The sequence below is a fragment of the Nesoenas mayeri genome (assembly GCF_963082525.1).
Source record: "Nesoenas mayeri genome assembly, chromosome: 3".
NCBI classification, from domain to species: domain Eukaryota; kingdom Metazoa; phylum Chordata; class Aves; order Columbiformes; family Columbidae; genus Nesoenas; species Nesoenas mayeri.
Window position 1 is genome coordinate 46,330,971 of NC_137544.1, and position 16,386 is coordinate 46,347,356.

Consider the following 16,386-nt stretch of genomic DNA (forward strand, 5'->3'; position numbering starts at 1 on the left):
GGAGTGAAGATGGGATATTATTTCCTTACTTTCTTCCTCCTTTAAGCCTTTGGTGGCTTTTCTCTTGCGTGATGACGTATGCTTTATTAGTTATATATGTTCCAGTCTCCCCTTCAAGCCTGTGTGGTTACCTGTCGTCCTCAAGGTCACACCTGAAAAGGAGCATCACTGTATTCAGAAACACTCCAGTCTTGTCCAGCTTGCCAGATGCAGGTGTATTGTGAATAGCTTCCTGGTCACACTGTATTTGTGATTAAAGGTTCCTAAATACTGTTGTTAATAACCCTGTTATTAACAATGTGTCATGTGAAGAACTTTAGAAGCATTGCCCCCCATATCTATTTCCCAGAATAATTTTTTGTGTCTGCCAAGTGTCTTAATGTTTTAGTTACTAAACTGCATAATCCATATGAAGTAATTAAAAATACTGAATGTGTACATCTTGTGTGGTGGGAAGACTCAAATTACATTTTGGCAGTAAGGAGGAGAAGTACATGATTTTTCTTTATCTTCCAACCCTCTAAGAGACATTTTTGAAGGCAGTGTTAGTGAGATACTTCTTGTTAGACATGGGAGCGCTGTGTTTGAGCAGAGAGCCACTCATTTTCAAAAGTTCAAGCTAAATCTTGTTCTTTCCTATTGAAGTATAATTCAATTTTTAGAATTTGAGCATACACATTTTTAACAAAACTAACTTAGTTAAGTAATGCAGAAAAGTAATCAAGTTTGTTAGATGATTGCCCCAAACTGGTGGTTTTGAAGGAAGATGGGATGCTTGTGTGTGTGTGTTTGTGTTTAGATTTGGAAGCAATGGAGAAATCATAAATCCCAACACACACACACAGACATACACACACACACACACATACACACACACACACACACATCACTGGCAGCTATGAGGAGAATGTGATTAACTGCCTAATCATACGTTTTTCCTCAAACGTCTTCTCACCCTATGCCCAATTTTTCCTGAGCTTTATAAACTAATAATATCTTCAGTGGAAAAAAAAAGTAATAAGATCAGAATATTGTGCCCAGATGCTGCACTGCAGAAGGTCACAAGAAATGTCTGTAGAGCCTGATAAAGAGTGGATTCTGCAAGTGGAAATGAGAATACTCCATTTCCTTTGAACTGACGGGAAAGGTACTTTCCCCTTTCCAGCTTGCCAGTTCTTCCAGAGATATAAAGGACCATAGTAACTAAACCTTTCACCAAGATTTTATTAAAGCAGGAAATATATGTAATTACAACATTTCAAGTGACTCAATAAAGATACATAGAAAACTAATAATATATGCAATAATTTTAGTTCTTACAGGCACTCAGATGTCGATTTCCTTTTTGTTTGTAGTCAGGAAAACCTCTGGATGGAAATGAGGCTGCAAAAGGGCAAGAGTTGATGCCAAAAAAGTAAAGCATGTTTCATAGCCTGTCTTGATTTTATTTTCTGTCGGTGATACCGTGTTTGCCGAAAGTGAAAATATTCTAACAGAACTCTAAACTTGACTGTGAGGCTGTAGGAGTTAGCCATTTGCAAAAAGGTGCGTCTCTTCAGTATACCTCCAGCTTGTGCAAGAAGACACGTTTTCAGTCTGGTTTTGTGTGTCCGTTTTATTGTCAGAAACACTTTGCAGGTCTTAAATTAGCCCTAGTGGGACATGAGCTTCAGTGGAGTTACGACAATTTATAGTGGCTGAGGGTCTGATGTAATATGGACTTGAGAGCCTGGTCCTGCTAATGTAACATTCAGTTCATAGATAGCATGCTTCTAGATTTTTATCCAAGAATTTCCTAAAAATACTAATTTATAAGATGTTTTCATAGGAGAGGGAAGTCCTGTTATTTCACTGTTTTTCGTAAACTTCTATATGGTATTTACGAACTCCCAGCTAATGGTGAAGAATCAAATGCCATAAACTTCCCTTGTACATTGCTTTGTCTAATGGTGGTTATAGGGTTGCAAATACTTTACTGGCATTAAATTTATAGCTAGAATAAAATAATGTATCTGTTCCCTCACATTGTAACAACAACAGCTTATGAATTGGAGAATGATGTCTGTTAAATATTTGCAAGTTGTTTATTTTTTAATCTTTTAAATGGAATTGCAGAAGTGTACAGAAGACAAGAGGTGCATGTTGGGAAGTGCTGTAGAGAAAGTAAAAAAAGAAAATAAATTTTTAAGTGAAGATCAGTAATGCTAGAAATTATTACTTCTGTGTGAACTTTGTTCCTAAAAAGAAAAACGCCCCCCAAAAGGTCTTTTTTTCTTTTAAAGTTTTATAAATACTGTAAAGCAGTGGAAGTAATTATATATTGTGCATTGCTTTTGTCTGTAGCGAGGATTTTTCAAGGCTAGATCTCAGAGGATTTTATATATTAACTACAGATCATGCCCGGCCAGTTACAAAAACTCTGCATGATGCCTACTCATGTAAGGTTTTTGTTTTCAAATCAAACTTTTCTTTTTCTCCTTCTGCATTATAAACAATTTGAGTAATGTGTTGGACGCACTACGTCAAATAGCAGAATACCCAAAAGTTTGGCAGATCGGGATTATTGTCCGTCCAGCCTTGCTCTGCAGTTGTGTTTGTGCATGTTAAGTGTCCGGTTATACAGACGTGATTGCAGCGGGAGAGGAACACATGGGACAGTGCGGACGGAAAGTTGTTCGCGTGGGAGTGTTTGCAAGATCAGAGCCTTGTACTGTAAGTTTACCCTCATCATTTCAGAATGAAAGCATGTTAACTTATAAGCTTAAAAATAGTTACCCTTAATTTAAATATGCATTGACAGAATCCTAAAGTCTTGTATGTGCTCTTCTTCTGTGACTTAGTGTGCTGACTGATCCTTACTAATGAAAATGAAAAAAAAAAAAAGAAGAAAAAAGCAAACAAAAATATATCTGATCAAAGCAATTGTTAGAAATGACACTATTTGATAAGATCATCTACTGAAAATAAAGGGGGAAATGAGATCTGACTGAGGTAAAACCAGGTAAATAGCTTTCAGCTCTGCTTTTGTTATTCAAGAAGAAAGAGAAACAATAGGTGCTGTTTAGATTCAGGAGCTGCCCTTCTAACCTCTGCTGCTCTTAAAATGCCTGAAGGTTATTACATGGTTCATGCTGGCTTTTATGCTTGCAGTTCAACTTTTAATTTTCTAACAAAAGGAGATGCAGTACCGCTGCTGATAAATACCGCGCGGAACAATCCGAGAGAAAAATGGAAAAATTCCTCACGCTTTTCCCCTCCTTTCCAGTTGCTGAAGTACGCTGGCATGTTTTTAACAGAAGGAAAAGAGCACTGCCTCCTATGTTAAGCTGCCCAAGCTGGAGAGTGATTTTTTAAAAAGCAGGAGCATGATTTCTAGGAGGAGAGGATGTGCTTTTGCATTGAATAGCCCCAGCCCAAACAAATGATTTGTTGCACGCTGTTACGGGGAGTGATCGGAACATCCGCAGGGGTTTTATCTATTTCAACGAGATTTCAAATTCTTGCTGCACTGGCAAAATCGAGTCGGGTTAGTCTTAAATCCAGCCTTCTCAGCATCACAGCCCCAGCTGCCTGGCCCAGAGGCGTTCCCGCTGAGCGTGAGGAGCGCCCTTTCTCTGTGAGTTGTAACACAGTGGTGCACAGTGTGAGTAACACAGACAAACAAACCTCAGCTGGCACTTTGGCCCTGTCCTTGTATCTGCTGCTTGAATTTGTCAGCGTGGTCCTTCCCGGTGTTTGGAACACCATGATGCTTTGTACTTGGATACCAGTGCAATCTGAGGAGAGAAGGGGTCAACTTCTGAAGGTATTGTTTTCCAGCACAGCTGAAAAGTAATGGAATGTAACAGTTTTAGGAATGTACACCTGTGAGTGTATAATAAGCGAGTGTCTGTTTGTGTATTTTCACCGCTGACATTCAGATCAAAGGTCCCCTAGGTGCTGTTGTAGTAAGAAAAAGGGAAAGGGGCCACATGTCTTACCAACTCTGACCTGTCCTCTTGCTCCTTGTTTGCAAGTTTTCACTAGAGAGTCAGTCATGATCCTGCTTCAATTACTTTCAGGGATTTGCTTAGTGCATATGGATACTTAGTTGAAAAAGCAGAAAATTCAGGTCTTGGTGATTAAAAGAAGAAATACTACTAGCGAGCACTACCGCTTAAATATCAAAGCCAATGCTCAGTCTTGCATGGGACGGCACTAGGATGTTGTCACAATTACTTTAAAAAAACATTGTATTTTGAGGCAGTGAGTGTTAGTCCTGGATGACTGATGCCAGAAAGGCTGACAGGTAAGCTGAGAAACATCTTCAAGCCTTTACAAACACATACCAGCTTAAGCATCTTCGACCCTTTACAGCTACATGCCAGCTAAAACAAAAAGCCAGGGAGTCTTCTGTCTCTTGCCTTCCAGCTTGCTTACAGCTAAAGGAAATGTATCCCAAATGGAGGAGGATCCCCCAGGCTCTGGAAGTTGTTTAATTAATCATCACTTTCAGCCTGCTCATTAAATGGCTTTTCTTTTCTCACATGGGCAGATGAAAAATATGATTACACCTGGGAGAAACAATGACACCTGTTAAATCTTCCTCTATTGTTAAACACAGTTAAAAAAATAGGTATGCAGAATAAGTAGAACTATGCTTGCTTTTTATGTAGCTTATGTGGGATTTGTGCTAGTGCATATTTGTGTCATAGTAGCGTACACTTTTACACCTGGCAGTAATTCTCATCTTCATTAACTGAATTTTCTTAAATCAGAAATACTAGCTTTTAAAAACTTATTAAGGTAGAGACACTTTTACCATTAAACTTTTGCTTGCTTTCATGACACATCCAGCTTGATTTCTGTATAACCAATGTGTTTTCACACAACAGTCAAAACTGCCCACCCCAGAGTCTTCAGTGTTTTTCAGCTTCTGCATTAACATTTTGGTCATGATAAACGGCTTGGCAGCTTATGATGTAATTTATCAAGTTGCTTCATCGCTGGGGCTTTGTCCGCAGCAGGGAATTTCAGGAAGAATTTTCCGTTGGCTCAAGGAAGCCAGCAGCAGCACTGTGGGAATTTTACATGGAAATCTGAGTGTAGACATGGCCTAAGGAACCTACCCGTGTGTCTGATTTGGGGGCACGTTTGGTAAGAAGGAGTAAGCCAGGGGTGCTGGGTAACTGTGGTCATCAAGAGCTTAGCTCGCTGTCCATGCTCAGTGTGCGTAAGACCTCTTGCAATCTTTTCTCAACGTGTTGTGGAAAGTTATTAGCATTTTGATAATACATGTTCTTTTCTTTCCCTGTGGGCTCTGCAGCTCCAGTTTGTTTGTGATGAATTCCTTGGGCACATCGTTTGCTTACTGTACTCAGGCAGGGGAAATGAGAATCCTACTAGGCGGTAAAGACTGTTGTTCGGACACTTTGATTTAAGATATTATTTTCAAGATAGAGAGTCAGATCGAGTCATCATTTTGCTTTATCCCAATTTATTCCACAGAAAATCATGAGCTGGGTACAATTTGCAAATATTTGTTTTAGTTGCACAGTTTTCACAGTGTGTTCTCCCAGTTGAAGGGTGGGGAAAATATGCAGTAAGGCCTGTGACACCATTTCACATAACCCACATGGTTTTATTTTATTTTTGCTTTGTGTTGGCAGGCACTAAGTGTGGGGGGTGAATGTTAATTCATGGCCTGCTAATTTTGCTTAGAAGGTCTATTCAGCCATCAGCAGCACAAGAAAGGGTTAGAAGCCTATGGCAGCTGTGGTGCAAGAGCAGCATGTGCTGCTCAGATCACAAGGTTGGACTATTGGAACTCCCTCGCTGTGAAGCCATGAGCCCAGCTACCCGTTTGCTTGGCCGCTGCTTCTTTGGAAAGCAGCACCGTGAGCCAGTGGCACTGTAGGTGTGTTTGCTGTGTCAGGCCTCTGCTTTTGGGGGGGGTTGCAAGCTGTGAAATAGTGACTTGACTTTAAGGTGGTGCTGGTATATGTATTTCAAAGCTACGTGGTAGGATCTAGTTACCTTAAAGATCACTTCCTGGAGGTTCGGTCTGAAGGATGTTTGCCTTCAGATGCTAACCTGTTTAATTTTCCCACCGTTACACTGGCTATGGCCAGGGGTGGGGAGATGTTTACCTGCTGGACCCTGCCCCAGCCCTTCAGGTTTCCACCTAGTCCATCTTCGGTCACTTGGCCAAAGTAGCATTGCTCCGAAAGGCACGGGTCCCCAACAGCTGAAGCTCTTGTCTCTCTGTCCAGTTCCTGCCTTCTCCCTCGCTCTGGAGCTGGCTCGCTTCTGCTCCTGTACGAGCCACCTCACAGCCCTCAGCCTGCCGACTTGGGCACGGCAAATCAAGTAGCTCTGTGCAGGGTTATCTCCCCGAACTGGCCTTTCCCTCCCGGGAGCAGACACGCTCCACCACCAGCAGCGGAGATGTGGTGGGGGCAAACAGCCAGGACGGGGGGAATGGCAGCACGACCCTCACCCCAGCACAGTTCAGGTACATCGAAAAGCTTTGTAAAAAGGCGGCTCAGCTAATCCCAACATGAACCCTCTTTCCCAGCACTGTGGTTATTACACGTATTTGTAAGCAGGAAAGCCTTTTCATTGTTTTATCACATGTCTGTACACATGAGAGAGCAAGACAAAAGCTAGGAACGTTTTATGCCTCACTGTTAAAGGGCTAGGGGAAGGCTGTTTGTTTTAAATGTTATCAAAATCATTGTGGCTGCCAGTAACTGAGAGCTGGTCTGTATTGTCATATTATTTTTCTTTGTGTTTGGAGATAATAGATCAGCATAACAATTTCCAAACTAGGAAACTATACCACTTTAACTTAAACCCAAGGAACAAGGGTGCAGTCTGTCCAGCTCTCTGCTTCCATAATTCCTGCTTTCTGCAAAACACTTGGCAATACCATAGAAGGCATTTTTGGCTGAGGCGAGGAGTTTATTTGCAGTATTTACGTAAATATTTTTTTCTGGAGGAAATGCCACTCACTGTACTTCATACTTAAGGTGATCAGCCAGTGGGAGAAAATGAGTTTGTTGCTGTTTGGCTTGCTAAAGAAGATAAAACACTTTCTGCTTATGTTTTTGCCTTTTAAGTTTCCCTGTTTGTGGGTTTTATTTTCTTCCCTAAAGCGAGGCTAAAGAACTTAAGTAGGAGCTGTCGCGGTCTGGAATTAGGAATGATAAATCTTTTTATTAAATTTATTTTCTTATTATGGTCATCAGCTGAACTGTTGAAAAAATCAAGACCCAAAAACTTAAGTGTATGACATGCATAACTTAAAACAACAACATCAAACAAAAACAAACACAAAAAACCTCAGTGAAACAAAAAAAAACCCTACATAAGTCTGATTAAAATACTTTGCTCTGCCAATTGCTGAAGTTTTTGTTTCTTGATATATGATGTGATGTTAAAAGCCAGCAAAAACAGCTAGTCAGAGAATTCAAGGAGAGGAGGAAAAAAAAAAACACAGGAGAGAGGTGGATTTCTGATACAAAAATAAATGCAGCAACAAGTATAATGCCTTCTGTCCTCAGAATAATGTTAAAATGGGTTTGAGTTTCATCCTCAGAGGGGCTTTGTTGTTTTCCAGCGATTCATAGGATAAAGTGATTTTTATGGTTTTTTTTTTTTTTCAGTTATATTTAAGTGGGATTTCTCTCAGATAAAGTAACACACACTCAAAGACACTTTCTGCCTCATTTAAACACCCCACCTTATCAAAACTCCATTTCCATGAGTGATGGATCTTGGCTCTGGATGGGAGAATGAAGTATTCAATTACCTTATTTTCATGTGCTAATGAAGCAGAATGTGGGCTTTAGGGGGTTTCTTTTCAGCAAGGTAGCCTGTTTGGTTATGCACATGCCGCCTTCTTGTGTTTCCTTCCACGTTTCTGTCTACACTCAAGAGGTGGCCTTAATGGGCAACAGTGGCTTATCCGGCTGCGGGACAACAAGCCCTGGCCTTCTTCAGCCCAGCAGGAGCAGCCCTGGCCTGTAATTAGCAGAGCCATCAAACCAACTGTTTGGCTCGAAATGATTTATTTTGGCACCTCTTGCAACAACTTTATATGCTGAAAATCTGTTGTGTTGTTTTGGCTTTTTTTTCCCCTCGATTTTCTTTGCATCGTGTAGCGCTGCTGTGAGCTCTGACATCCTCAGCCTGTGCAGCAGCAGGTTGGTACTCTGATAACTCTTGCTGTCCTCAGAATGGGAAATGCACAGTGTAAATGTTTGCTATCAGTTGTTTCAGCTTGGACGTGCAGGTGCATTTGTGACTGGGAGTCAAATGGCAAAAGCAAGTGTTTTTTATAGCAGTGTCACACTGCTGCCGATGCTGAGAGGTTTGTGTTCAGCTCGGGCACTCTTCACTACTGGCACCCCCTAATCTGGCATCCTCAGCTTTACTTCCACGAGAGTTACCGGGTTAATGGGTGGGATCATTCATAGGCTTGAAGCTGAGCTTTTACTGAGTGCTTGGCTGAAACTGGATGTCAGTGTTCGATGCTTTACATCATAGCTCCTTAGCTGCAGTTGCACGTCCTTTTAGCACTGTATAATGAAAACCTGCACACGGTGGGGGTTTTCCTAGCAGCTGTATGCTAGGAATTACTGTGTCAACTTCACCACAGTGGATGATGGAAGGAAATAACCGTCCGGGAGTTACTCACTGCCAGTTATGAAGTTGAGGAATTGGAAAAAGGCAACAAATTTCCCTTTTTTCCTTCCCCCCAAAAATGAAATGAAAAAGCTTTACAAAGTACATTGAAACATATCCAAGTTTGGATTTGTTGTTGTTGTTGTGGAGACTCCTAAAGAAAGTGAAGAGCAACCTAAATGGCTGTGGTAGGTGTAAGAATAGCCACCTTCAATTCTCCTGTAAAGTATTAACACAGAGAAGAACAGACTTTTAATATGATTAAAGTTACATTTTCTTCCCCTACAATTCATGAAGGATGTTCCTAAGAATTATTCAGCAGCATAAGGAATCTCTGCTCCCACTAACTGATGGTAATTAGTAAGTAAGAGGAAGTGTAACAGACACTGAGTAGTAGCCCAGGATTTGTAAGGTGCACCATGCTGCTGGGTATTCTGGGTTCTCCTAAAGGAAACAGGGGAAAAAGAAATGTATAAAACCAAAAATCAAAGCCCTTGGATATTCTCTTGACATAATATTTCACAAAGGTACTAAAATAAGTGTAGTGGTAAAGTCCTGTCATGAATTAAAACAGACTGAAAAAATGGGAGGCAAGGCGAGTCCTCGGCTCTCGGCCCAGAGGAGACACCTATTTCAATGGAGCTTTACAAAACTGGTGTTGGGAGTGGTGTGTGTTGAGGCAGAGAGAGATCAAGAAGCAGCCACGGTCAGCAAGGTTACCTGGCCAGTGGTTGGAAGTTACTTATGTTCAGGTTGCTGGGGGAAGGGAAGCACGCAAGACAATGAGGTAACGGAATAACACCCGTTGCGGCTGAAGTACATCACAAACCAGATTTGATTGATGCAGTGACTGACGTTACCAGTTCCCCTTCACGGAGATCAGGCTGACACCGTGCTCAGCTGCAGCTGTTCAACGCAGCTTCCATGCAAGCGCCCCAGCCCGTGCGGCTCCCAGGAAATTCACCTCCCGTGAAATAAATTCCCGGCAGGCTTCCCTCCCCTTCAGCCTTCCCCCCTTGGGGAGGAATTTCCCTGCCTGTCCCATTCCTCTTGGCTATCCCATCTCCAAACTGAGCCGAGGGAAGATAAGGTGTAGTTGGAGCTGTGCAGAGCACTGTCTGCCTTTGGCAACCAGAGAGGCAGGCTGTGATCTGAACCCAGGCGCAGCAGCTCTTTCAGCCCTAAATTTGGGGAAACAGTTGTGGGCTCTGGAGCTAGAGATGGGTAAAAGAGTTTTTCGTGACTAAAACTGTGTTTGCCAAAATGTGCTGCTCTGGAAAGCAAAGCAATTAACTTGTTCGGTTATGAATACAATTTGTTGTTCTGGTTACGAGTTGGAGAGTTTTCAGTTGAAACGTTTTTAAGCCTTTAATTCCTTTAATTATTCTCAAAGCGCAGCATCTCGGAGTGTCCCTTTCAAAATAAAACACATATTTTTTTTTAAATACACAAATATTCTTCTGGAACCCTTGATGAGACATCTTTTGTTTCAAATTGCTTAACATTATTAATTCTGCATAAAAACCCCTTCTGCCGCCTTAACTGGTTTTGAAACAATTCTCCTCCTCCTCCCCTTCACCTCTCTTTCTATGTCCCTTTTTTGGAAATGGGCATTAAAGCGTCTGGTATCTCAGTATGGCTTGAAGTTACTGAAGCAAACTTTCCAGAGTTTTGAAAAAAATAAAGGGAAGCAGCATAGCAGAATGTCTCCTGACTAGAAAAAGTAAACTGGTTTATACTGCTGCACTGGGCACTGGTCAGATCGGCAAGAGCAGATACTTAACGTGCATTCGGAGCTGGCAGCAAATTAAAATTAATGGTAAACTGCATCTCTATTTTACAAAAGTGTATTTCTTCTCAGAATAAAAATAAGTTTGTTACTTCTTTAGTTATTTAGGCTTTTAGCATATTTCCCAGGTGTTCCTCAATTCAGAACATGTTACTAATGTTATTCATTTGAACTCCTCTCTCACTTTACGGGCCTTGTACACCAGCACCTTGCTACACTATTTACATTGGAAGCACATTGCAGAGGTGTTTGTTTCCACAAGCATGTTTACTGAACTTTTTAGAAGTTTGTAAACTGTTGTGCTTTGGAAAACTCCTCTCAGAAAAACTAAATTTTTCAGCACTTTCGATTTGATAATTATCATGATAGGAAAGAGAAAAAAAAAATTATGTTGGCAAAAGTTGTATCTTCTACATTATTTTATACTGAGGAGAAATGCTGAGTTTCTTTTATAGTGAGATGTGTCTTGGGAATTGCGATACAGCTTTGTATATTTAAATACACATAATTTTAAAGCATGAATTTTGTGTGAGAAGTGGTTATCTTACTGCATCTTATCTCACCCTAGAGAGAACTGTGAAAGTTGTATGATCATACAGTGTAACTTTTGTATATAAAAAGTATATACATCATAACCACCAAATTCAGAGTACTGAAATGCAGTATTCAGTGCCTAATGGTTTATAAGAGGTTCGTGTGTATTATTAGTTCAGAGATGCACAGGCTGGAAGACCTCCTTCTGCCTGGTTATATTTAATGTAAAATTTACCTCTACTAATAACTATAAAGCAAACCGTGTCAATAACCAAGCGAAACTAGGAAGAATTGGGAGAAGGGTACAAAAAGAAAAAGACATCTCAAGAAGAGAAGTCTCCCTTCTCAATAAATTGATTACAAACCAAAGATTAGCATTTAGATCGTGCTGCTTCTTGCATATCAATAATCTCGTGTGGACATAATGAATTCTATTGTGGCAGCATAAGCAGATGTGTCTCGGGGAAACTGAAAGCATTTACAGTTAAAAACACCTACCACTGCATTAAATTCAACCTGCAAACCTTCATGCATAAGTAATCATAAAGCCACACTTAAATCTGTTGTGTGTTGGATTTCACGTCAGCTTCTGAGTCATCTTACAGACCAGAGCCAGTAAAGCCACGACAGGAGCCTGTTCTTGAGGTGACCAGAATATGGTAAATGTCAGAAATCCACATCTAAAATAAGAGGTCGCTTGCTCTTTACCAAGCGCAAAGAAAAAAGGCCCTTTGATGTGGCTCTGGTGTAGCCTCAGCTTTGTCTCTAACAAGACCTCTGTTGCTGCAAACTCGATTTGTGTATAAAAGGCTGTGCTGTTGGGTGGAAGGGCTGATACGGGCTTATCCTTCCTGTTGTCTCCACCCCCACCCACCTTCTGCACCTCTCGGGTGAGCTCTGTTTTGGCTGGCCTCAGTCTCAGCCAGCTCCTCATCATCCCAGCCCAATCACCTAAAAACCCCAGATAATCCCATTCCACCACATAAACCAGAGCAGCCATAATAGCCATAAACAGTTGCGGAGCAGCTGCTTTTTTCAGGCATGCTGGGAAACAGGGCTTGGGGAAACAGGGGCACCTCAAATGCTGCTGCCCAGAGAGCAGCACCTCTGGTGGCAAACAAGGCCTTGGCGTGTCCTTCTGGTTCCCAGCACACATGGCAGTTTCTTTATCTACAGCAATTCATACTTTTGCTGTATACTCCTTCTTAATATAAGCATTGCCTTCCACCCCACTGCTACTCCTACCCGATTCTGTGCCTGGGGCACGATCTGTGTAGCAAGTACCTAAGGGTCCCTTTTTCATGCTTTCCTCTTGCACAGTCCTCCTTTGCCCAGACATTTTGTCACTGTAAAGAAGCTAATTTTGGTATACCTGTTCTGACAGCATAAAACTGGATGGTGGTCCTCTTTTCAGTCATAATTATTTACAGATTAGATTTTTATACATGGAGATGGTAAACCTTCCAATACTGTGTTTTGTAGAGAGTGGACATGGTAGGAAGATGGTAAAGGATGAAATGAATAAGAGCCCCTAGTGGGGCAGCCTCACTGCTCTTCTGCTGTACTCTTTTTCCAGTGCCACTGCCTTTCAAGTAGCTTTGTTTTGGAAAAAAGGGATTGGGTATTCTGCTAGGTAAGAAATGTCTTTCCAGTCACATTAATGTAATTAAGTTGCTACCTGGATCATTGGTCCTCATACTTCAGCTGTGAAATGGTGTTGGCTGGTTTGAGAAGAAATGACCCTCAGCTCCTGCAGAGGTACCGCTTGCATTAGAGCAGCTAGTTAGGCACACGTAGGAGAGAGATTTCACATCCTTCAAAATTCAGGCTTTCTGTAAAGATGTCTGGTTACGGTGTAATGGCATTTCAGCTGCCAAGTTACTGATGTATGGCCCAGGCGAACCGCTGGAAATAGCTGTTTCTGCTGTCCCGCTCATTACCTCTCTATCCCAGGGAAGTGCCAAGACAGTCCTGGCTGAACCAGTGTATAAAAGTAATTAGTGAGCAGCTATGCAGTGTAACTGCTGGCATGGCTGTGGTTGAGGAAAATACATATATTTGGACTTGAGGAAGGAGCGTGGGGACTGAGCTGCCTGTTCTGTGTTCGCTGTGGGGAGCTGGATGGGAAGCGATGAGTGAGGTGTGCCTGGAGCCCCCTCCTCCCAGCCCTTGGACTCACGGTGCAGAGCTGGCATGCCAGGTAGGGCACTCTGCTCCTGGGCTACCGTGTGGTCTCCTTTTATTAACCTTCTCTTATTTTTCAAAATGTGCCGCAGAGTATTTCCCAGGCCATAAAAAATACACTATGAGGAGTTACCATATATAATTGCAGAGGCCAGAATGAAAAATGTCATCTTTGTGAAGCTGGTGATAGTGTATTTAGAGAGGAGTGGGTGGCTTTGAGTTTTGATGTTGTCATGTTTACATGCTACCTTACAAATCTAGTTGGAGATGTCCCTGCTCATTGCAGGAGGGTTGGACTGGATGACCTTTCAAGGTCCCTTCCAACACAGGCTGTTCTATGATTCCATGAAAACTCAGCACAGTATGCTTGAGCTCCTAGTGTAAACGAGTGAAAATTCAGCTCTGCAAGGAATGTCTTCAAATGGGCTTGTAAGTCAGAATTGCAAACTTGAGTTACCTGTGGTGGCCAGACCCCCATAACTCTGTGGGGCTGTGAGCAGAATAACAGAGGCTTTCCCCCCATCATTTGCTCAGCAAATGGGGAGAGAAGACAGCGATGGAAAAGGTGACCAGCGCGGTGCTCACGTTGGCAGGTGGGCAGTGGGTGTGCTCCCAGTGGCCACCGGCCTGCGGCTGGGGCTGGAAGCTGCTGCAGCTACTGAAACAGGGTGGGCTGAGGGAATTCAGAAGGCAGCCACTTGATTTGTGTCTCCCAGACTCCTCCTAACCCTGATGAAGGCTGTGTTAAGGGAAACAGGGCTGTTTATCAAGCCTTAGGTGTCACTTGTCAGACAAGCAGTTGTTTTTTTCCCAAATATTCCTCACAGAGCAACACGTAAGGCAAAGTAGGCTGTATTGTTTTCCTTTCTTTTTTAAAACGAAGCAATTATTAATTGTATAGGAGGTATTAATCAAAGAATATTCCCACCTCCTGGCAAATTAATCTACCCTGTAATGTTTTGAGTTAATCATCTACTCTGTAATGTTTTGGTTATATGGTTTAATATCTTTGTATGTTAGAGCATTAGCTGTTATTGCATGTACACATTGCAAATCAGTTTGGTCAATTCTAGGTCTGCTGTATAGGCACTTGAGATTCCAGCTCACATGAGGGACTGTTGTTCCAGGCATCATCCTGGGAATTGCTCCTCCATGCATCAAAAATCTGGCTTTTCTTTTACTTGGGTAAGGAACAAAAAGGGAGCTGATGGAAGTATCTCATCGCTGTTAGCCGTGAAGCAGCCGTGACCTTGTTTGTTTTCGGATGAAGAAAGCATTGACATTTCTTTCCCCTCCTTTGAGATTGATGGGTGGAAGCAGTCCTTGGGATTTGGCTATTTTCAAAACAAAATATTTGACCTGAAAGGTAATATTTATAGCAGGCGGCTAATAGAAAACACGCTTGCCCTCTCTCTGTCTCTCTGTGTGTCTTGTGTATGCGTGTGTGCGCACCCCGGGTTCCCTCCTGGGCCTGACCTCTGCCGCCTTCACTGCGGCTTCATTGACTTCACCTTCTGTTCCCTCCTCTGGAGAAATGAATCACCGGGAGCAGTGGGAATCGGTATGCGGGGAAACAGGGTGCAGGAAGTTCACGGCGGTCCCGTGCCGTTCTGACCCTCTGCAAATGTCCCCTCCTGACGGCGTGATGGATGGCGCGGGGCTTCTGCGGCAGTCACTTGTGAACTCTGAAGGTCACCCCGGAGAGCGTATTCTTCCTTCAGAAAGAGACCCCGGAGGGATGTTGATTTAGTGACATCCAGCAAGGACTGACCCTGTCAGTCAGCGCAGTCATGCTGGAGCGGGGAATGGTGTTAGCGGTGGGTCACTGGATCTAAAGCAGGAGGAAGTGATAGCTGGGGTCTGTAAAAGCCCTCCTCCAGGTTGCTGATTGCATCTGGCAGGTGGGATGGGGCTATTTTGGATGAGGTATCTGGCTGCAGGAACAACTGCTGTCCCAGTCCTCTTGCAGCAGCAAGTGCTTTGCATTTAAGCGAGGACGGGGTGAGGCTTTCTCACTAGCTTCCAAACATGCGCTCTCCCTTTTTTTCCTTGAGGAAAAAATATCTTGGCAGCAGGGCAGTAGGGTCTCTAGGGAGCTTAAAAATGCCCATGTAAATAGAAATGGTGCCTGCAGTTTTTTAGACTCCAGTTTCCTATGAAGTTTGGATTTGAACAAATCCAGTTTTCTCATATTTGGACCCCTGTGCATGTCCATAAATCCCTTATTGTTCAGTGAGGGTTTGCTGTGATGTGAGGTGGCTCAGTGGGATTCAAGGTTGGCAACGAACAGGCCATGATGTGCCTACATAATTAAAATTAATATGGAGGAGTAGAAGCAAACTAGTTGCAAAAGCAGCACATAAATGCAAGGTGGTAAGAACCTGGGCTGAAACAACTACAATTCTGGTGTCCCATCCCTGTTTCCTGCAATACACACCAATACTCACAGTCAGAAAACATCTCCTACCTGAGGTGCAGTGTGAGTGAGCCCACCATCGAGTCACTCTCAACTCTTTAGTCTGGCCATAGCTGTAGATTTACCATTTATTTGAAAATACGGCCTGTTTTTTCCAGCCAAAACTGCTGGTACACGAAACAGCAGTGGCTTCACAACAATCCGAAAGCGGGAGACGCAACACAAAAATTCAGCATTCACCAAACATCAAGAAGTTCCAGTTTTCAATTTAGCCATTACGGGTTCAGAAATAGAGATCATACTCTAAACAATTTGGAATTTGAGTGAATTTAAGCTGAGTATTTATTAAAGCTCTATTTAGACTGGGCTGTGATGAGGCTGGATTGCAGAGCTACAGGCTGCGATCAACACTCAGCAGGAGGTTATTTAGATTAAATACCAACTGTCTTGGAATGGTGGGAAAAGTTTCAGACAGAAGTTTTATTTACTGTTTTTTAGGACAAAGTTGTGGGCTTGCAGTAATATTTCAGGAATCCTGCTGGACAAATAGTTTTCCTCCTTGAAGAAATGTTCGTTTTGCATTACAGTGTTCTTGAATTCAGCTACTCCCTTACATACTCTCTGATGGATACAGTTGATATCTTATTTGCTCCCCTCCTTTATCTCCTTACTGCGAGAATGTAATAATCCTTTTGCTTTCTCTCAGTCTGCTTTTTTTTTTTTGCCAAGAGAAAAACAGGGCAAGGGACAACTTTTGTTTGGAGGGGAAGAAAAGCTTCATAATTTTCTCATTTTT